The sequence below is a fragment of the Canis lupus genome, chromosome 31, assembly GCF_048164855.1.
Source record: "Canis lupus baileyi chromosome 31, mCanLup2.hap1, whole genome shotgun sequence".
NCBI lineage: Eukaryota > Metazoa > Chordata > Mammalia > Carnivora > Canidae > Canis > Canis lupus.
Window position 1 is genome coordinate 16975405 of NC_132868.1, and position 8106 is coordinate 16983510.

The window sequence follows — 8106 nt, forward strand, 5'->3', positions numbered from 1 at the left end:
TCATAAATTGGAACTGACAACTCAAAGTCTTAGGAATGCTTACAACAGTAATGTGTAGTGGCTATCCCAGAGACAATGGCATATATCATCAAATTCTATTTTATTTTCCTCCTCCCTTGGTGCCCAGAAAACTACACTTTTCAATCCACTTAAGGATAAGTGATTTGTGTGCCCAATGAGGGTCTATGAAATGTGTGCAGAAGTGATGTGAGTCACTGCCTCAGCAGTGAAATGCCCCATGTGCCTTCTAGCTTCCATTATTTTGCTTTAGCAAATGCCAAAGTCGTAAGCCAAGATGGTGGAAACTATATCAGCTTGGGTCCCTAGGTGATTCCATAGAGCAGAGCTCTGCACCAACTTACTCAAAATAGGTAGCATAAAGTAAGAAATAATATGTAAGGAATTTAGAGTTAATTTATTATTGCGACATCATTTAACCTAAGCTAAGAGTACACACAAAGTGAGATTTCATAACTCAATTTTATTAAGATAGAGAGGAAGGGAGTTTTTAAAACTTGGACAGGGACAGGGACCTAGGACCTCTACCACATGAGAATTTATATTAAAGGCCTCTATACAAAGATGAGACAGCATAAAGGTGGCTGACTCTTCTGTCAATAAACTAATATATACATATATATATATATATATCCCCTACAGAAAGAAATGTTGAGATACATGACTCTAGGAGGAACAGACAACAAAAAGAAAATAGTACCTTCTGGATATTCCTGCCCACCTCAAGCAGCTCTCATTTGGGGCAGGAATTTTTACTACTGTATAGCCACATAAAATTTCCCAGCTGAAAAATTCAGTGAAAGGGTTCCTGAGTTGATATTACTGCAGACACCTGGCAGAAACAAAAGTGAATCTTTTCTGATGGAGCCAAAGTAAAGGTCTTAAAGAATTTTATCAGGTAAAGTGAAAAACACAAGTGCATAAAGAAAAGAAGCTTCCATTGATGAGAGTCAACAGATTTTTGAATTATCAAGAAAAGAGATGATAATCTACCTGAAATAATAGAATGCATACTTTTAGGCAGACATGGAATATTTTTAAAAATTGCCTGTTTTCCAATCTAGACTATAAGCAATACTCAACATATTTTAAAATCCATATTATATAAAATACACAAATATACAAATACACATATTATATAAAAACACTGTGTTTCTAAACACAAGGCAATTTTTAAAAATCAATAGCAAAAGAAAACTCTAAAAGATACATTTGAAATTTTCCAAGTGTCAGTTTAGTCACATCTCATAAATTTTGATTGGTAGTAATTTTATTGTTTTTTTTATTTTTAAATTCTTTAACCTTATTTTATTTAAATTCAATTAATTACATATAGTGTATCGTTAGTTTCAAACTCATTTTTTTAAAATTTCTAGTCCATTTTTATCCACCCTATCAATCAAAACTTAGAAGATGCAGCTGCTGTGGCTTTTAAAAAGAAATTCATAATCTAAATTCTGATTAGAAAGGTTGAAAGTAGATAAGGTGAATATCCAATTTAGTATGTTAGAATAACAGTAGAATAAATCAAATGAAATTTGAAGGAGCAAAATAAATCAGGGATATTCGAAGAGAGGTAATAATAAAGATAACAGCAAGCTCATTGCAATAATAAAACACAATCTTGGGGCTCCTGGGTGGCTTAGTTGGTTAAACATCGGCCTTTGGCTCAGGTCACGATTCCACGGTCCTGGGATTGGGGATCCTGCTTCTCCCGCTCCCTCTCCTACTTCCCCTGCTTGTGCTGTCTTGCTGTCAAATAAATAAATAAAATCTTTTAGAAATAAAATGAAAATAAAAACAAGATCTCAAGATAATGAGAAGACAAACATCATAGACTGGGAGCAAATATTTGCAAAAGACATAATTGATAAATGGTCAACCGACACATGAAAAAATACTCAACATCACTTGGCATCAGGGAAATACAAATCAAGACCACAATGAGATAGCATCAGTCAGAACGGTTAAAATTAATAAGTCAGGAAACAACGTATTTTGGCAAGGATGCAGAGAAAGGGGAACATTCATACACTGTTGGTGGAAATGAAAGCTGGTACAGCCACTTCGGAAAGCAGTATGGAGGTTCTCCAAGAAATTAAAAATACTGCTACCCTATGACCAAGCACTTGCACTACTGGGAATTTACCCCATAGAAACAAATGTATTGATCCAAAGGGGTACCTGTGAAGCTCCTGGGAGGCTCAGTTGGTTAAGCATCTGCCTTCTGTTCTCTTACTCTTGCTCTCTCTCAAATAAATAAATAAATAAATCTAGAACAAACAAACAAAAAAGGGTGCCTTCACCCCAGTGTTCATAGCAGCTATATCAATAGCCAAACTCTAGAAAGAACCAAGATGTCCATCGACAGATGAAAAGATGAAGATGTGGTATATATGTATATATATATATATATACAATGGAATATTACTCATCCATCAGAAAGGATGAATACTCACCATTTACATCAATGTGGATGGAGCTGGAAGGTATTTTGCAGAGCAAAACAAGTCAATCAGGGAGAGACAATTATCATCTGGTTTCACTCATGTGTAGAATATAAAAAACAGTGCAGAGGATCGTAGGGGAAGGGAGGGAAAACTAAATGGGAAGAAGTCAAAGAAGGAGACAAACCATGAGAGATTCTTAATTATGGAAAACAAACTGAGGGTCCCTGAAGGGGAGTTGGGTGTGGGGGATGAGGCAATTGGGTGACAGGCATTAAGGAGGGCTTGTGATGTGATGAGCACTGGGTGTTATATGCAACTGATGAATTACTGATCCCTACATCTGAAACTAAAGATATTTTATATGTTAGTTAATTGAAATTAAATTTTGAAAAATGAAGTCTACTTAAAAGGGAAAAGGAAATATCAACAGAGCTGAAAATCAGTTCTTTGAAAAAAGTAATAAAATTAAATCATTGGCAAAGCTGAACAAGACAGAGAGAAGGAACAAATAAATAATGTAAGAATAAAAAATATAATTGGAGATACAGCAATGATTAGAGGTTAAAAATTAAATTTGAAGTAAAAAGATAAAAACAGAGATAAAGATACATGAAAATCATTAGTAGGTGTTTTTTTATGATAAAAAATGTGAAGACTGAGTTAACCTCCCAAATATCTGAGAAGTAAGCTTCTAAGTAACCATGAGAAAAATAGAAACAGAAACTTAAAAAATGCTTTCAAATGAAGGATAATGAAAACACAAACATGACAAAATTTATGGGATATAGCTAAAGCAGTGCTTAGAGGGAAATTGGTAGCATATATTAGAAAACAAAATCTGTGATTTTAATTTTCACTTTAAGAAATTAGAAAAAGAAAATTAAAGCCAAAGTAAAAAGAGAAAAGGAAATAGTAACCATAGGAATAGAAATAAACGAAGTAGAAACAAACAATAACTAATATCAACAAAAGTAAAAGTTGAGTCTCTGGCAAGAGCAATAAAATTGGTAAATTGTAAGAACTACTAATCAAGAAAAAGAGTAAATAAAAAAAGACAAAATTCGGGCCCTAAAGACATTAAAAGAGTGGTAAAGGAATGCTAAGAACAATTTTATGTCAATAAATGAGACAATTCAACATTAAAAAATTAATTCAATGAGCCATAAACCTAAATGTAAAAGCCAAAATCATAAATCTGGTTAAAACACATAGGAAAATAGATTGACAACCTGGAGTAGACACAAAGGTTTCTTAGAGAGGATCAAAAAACATTAACTCTAAAAATTTAATAAATTATACATCACTAAGATTACAAAACTTTATACATCAAAAGACACAGTTAAGGAAATAAAAAGACAAAATAGGGAGAGTATATTTGCCATATATATTTCTGAAAAAGAATTTATATTCAGAAAATATAAAGAACTAACAATCAATAGAAAGAGAAACTACTATATTAAAAAATGGGCCAAAACTTTGAGAGACTTCATAAAATAAGATGTAAGAATGACAAATATGCACATGAAAAGATGCTCCAAATCTTTAATCCTAGAGAGATACATGTTAAAATCACAACAGCATATTACTACCCAACCACTTGAATGGCTAAATTGAAAAACCTGGACAATACCAAAAATTGGCAAAAAAGGAGATACAGAACTACTCTACAATCCAGCAATTGCACTACTAGATATTTACCCAAAGGTAACAAAAATACTAATTTGAAGGAATACATACACCCTGATGTTTATAGCAGCATTATCAACAACAGCCAAATTATGGAAAGAGCACAAATGTCCATAGATTGATGATGGATAAAGATGTAAGGTGCATATATATATATATATATATATACATATATATATATGTATATATATACACATATACATATCTCCACATGGATGGAGAGTATTATACTAACCAAATAAGTCAGTCAGAGAAAGACAAATGCTATATGATTTCATTCAAGTGGAATTTAAGAAACAAAACAAATGAACAAAGGAGGGATAAAAGAGAGGCAAACCAAGAAACAGTCTTAACTGTAGAGAACAAACTGAGGATTACTTGAGGGGAGGTGGGCAGGGGAATAGGTTAAATAGGTGATAGGTATTAAGGAGGGCACTTGTGATGAGCACCAGGTATTGTATGAAAGTGATGAATTACTAAATTCTACACCTCAAACTAATATTGCACTGTATGTAAACTAGATGACTTTAAATAAAAACTTGAGGAAAGAAAAGAAAAAAGCAGATATACCAGAACTCTTTTATACTGCTGGTAAAGGTAAAACACTAAATCTATTGGAAAATGTATGGCAGTTTCTTAGCTAGTTTATTCCCCTATTCTATAAGCCAGCAATTCTACTTTCAGATATTTACCCAAGAAAAGTGAAAGCATATGTCCATAAAGAGACTTGCTCATGACTGTTCAGAGCAGCTTCATTTGTAACACTCAAAATGGAAACAAGAGAAATGTACATTACTAGGAAAATGGACAGACAATGGAATATTTATACAAGGGAACATGACTCAGCAATAAACAGTAACAAAATATAATGCAGCAACATGAACGAACTCAAAAAAATGTTTGAAAGAATTTGCACTCAAAAGAGTACTACATACTATGTAATTCCACTTATGCAAAATTCAAGAACAAACAAGACAAACCATGGTAGAAATCAGAACAGAAAATGTTTCTTGGAAGTAGAGGGCAAGATTCCCTGGAAAGAGGCATTGAAAAACCTTCTGCAGTTATAAACATATTCTATGTCTCTATGGGTGCTCTTCCAACAGTCTGTGCATTTACTACACATAAATTGTGCCTCACTAAAAAAAAATTTTACAAATTAAAAAAAAGTCAAAAATGACAAATTATTTTTTTTAATTTTTTATTGGAGTTTGATTTGCCAACATACAGTGTAACACCCAGTGCTCATCCTGTCAAGTGCCCCCCTCAGTGCCTATCATCCAGTCACCCCATCCACCCACCCACCTCCCCTTCCACTACCCCTTGTTGGTTTCCCAGAGTTAGAAGAAAAATGACAAATTCTCAGGAAAAAGTAAATGATCACAACTGACACAAGACTTACTGAAAGCTTGGATGGCTTTAAAATAATGGAGAAAGATGAATCAGCAGTTCAGATTCTTCTCAAAAATAAATTACCAGGCTCTTTCAGAAAAGAGAAAAATTGGTCTGAGATTAATGACATTGTAACAAGAAAAGATTAAACAGGATAATAAGAAAAAGTTAAATTACAGGCCAACCTTAACTTCAAATTTATATGTAAAAGCCCTAAATAAAATATTATTAAACCAAGTCTACAATTTTTAAAAAATTTAGTATTTCATAATCAATTCTATGCAATGTGAGCAAAACATAGGAAAATCTCTTACTGTTAATCCACTGTATTAACTGGTTGAAGAAAAATCCATGTGGCAATTTCAATAGATGCAGATAAGAAGTATAACCAAGGAACAAATGAAAAGATGCTCAGTTTGTAAAACAAACAAAAACCCCAGGAAAATATAAGTTAAAACCACAATAAAATAAGATGCCATTTTACAAACATTGATTGGCCAAAAAATACAAATACCAAGGGTTGGCTAGAATGTGAAACAAAAAAGGTCTGATTGAGTGTAAACGGATACATTCATTTTGGAAAACAATTTGACATGATTTGACATGACCTACCGAAATGGGCTCCTCCTCTGATCTAGCAAGGAAAATATTCCGTTCCTAAGTCTATACTAAGAAATAAAAGAATGAATGTGACATTAGCAGTAGGTGTGTACATTGAAGTAGATGTGAAGAGAGGAGTGGTTTCAGCCACTGGGGAAAGAAGCGACCCCAGAGACAGACCTTGGCAGGTTCTACCCATGCTCTGTCATTGGAAGAGGAAGGAATAAATCTGGTCTCTGGTTTGAAGATAAATGTAAGCGATCAAAGCAGTTAGCAAGATTATCGCTTGTATTGGATAGATAGGATAGCTCAAGTTAGTTTTTCCTGATTCTCTTAAACTTTCCATTAATATAAAACTCTGTGTTCTGACTCTGTGCTAGTGCATCTGCCTACAGGAAGAGAATGTACCAGTCATCTGGTTTCGACAAATTCTAAGTAATCCAAAACTGTCCTCTGGTTATGATTTGACTTCCCATAACTTTGACTATTAGAAGAGAAATTTATGCCAGCTGGTTATATTTCTCACAGTATTAATAAACTAGGCATTCTGATTTGTATGACTCCTATGAGCCCTCGAGTTAGTGGGAGTTCCTCCCTCCAGGGCTGATCATACTGAGGCTTATTCACAAACATGATTTCTACTTCTGAACAAAGTCCAGATCCACCGTCTCATCCATTTTCCAACACATTCTGTTGATTCCTTCCTTGATTATACCAGTATTCAACTAGAAATTAAAATTAAAGGTTATATATTAAAACTCTAATATATAAAGTCATTCCTAAAACTTCACAAAACTTCGAAAAGTCAACTAGTTCTATTTTACAAGTATACTCAAAAAATAAAATGAAAAATTGCTGAACACAATTATAAGCACTTGTACACATTAATACTTGTGTTTTGAAGTCAATCTTATAGGAAAGTTATGATTTTTTTTCTTTTGAGAAACTTTGAAACCTAATGAAAATAGGCGTGCCATGACTGAGCACTGACCAGTGAGTGAGTTAGTTACACACAGATTACCAAGTGATGATTTTGTTGTAAGATGGTAAGTGGCAACGTAAATAGCCACATGAAACCCGCTGAGCCTGTTAGGACTGGAATATGATAAGCATGTTTCTCAACAACCACACCTTATATTCACTTCAGTTGACCTTTTTAAAAAAAAAATCCAATTTTTTTTTAACCTGTCAATGAATAATACTCAGTGCTGCCTCTGGTCTATTAATTCTGCTTGGCTCCCTTTGAAATTTTGGACAACATGCTTCTCAGGTGGTTGCAATGTGAGTCGAATAGAAAAAGAAGTTGTCGACAGTCCCAGTGAGGTCCTAAGCCTTGGCAGTGGGGTTCCTGCAAACCTGGTGCTGTCACCACATCAATCAGCCCTGGAGCACACTGTTATTAACACAACCAGTCATTCTCTACTGCAATCACAACTGACTGCAAGCAGCTTGATCCCTGTAACCTTGAGAAGCACCAGAATGTCACAGGTAGGAGTTTCCCCGTGGCACGTCTGTATATCCTTCCCTCCTACTGCCCTCCCCCACTCCTTTTCCTTCATGTTCACTCTTCTGAGACTGGAAGACAGTCATGAATGAGACTGAGCACAAGGATTTGGCTACAAGCCAAAAGGACAACCTAAAAGTAGCAGAGAGGTGAGGAAGAGGTATAATTTCAGACTGCTGCTAGGGAGGATCAAATCTGAATGTAGAGGCTTCAGCCTCTGGGAGCACCTGACAATGCTCCTAGTGAACTGATCATTAGTTTCAACTAGTGATCCCTAGCAGGGCCCATTTCTGAGCAAAGTAATGAAGGAAGGAACCTTTATCATCTTTCTTTGCTACTTCCATTTCCTGCCCTTCTTCCCAACCCTCTCAGAAGGACTTCCCCCTAAGTCTACCTGAATCTATCCTTCCTGGTGGCCAAACTGGCCTTAATTCATGTTGATGTTGAAAAGAATTA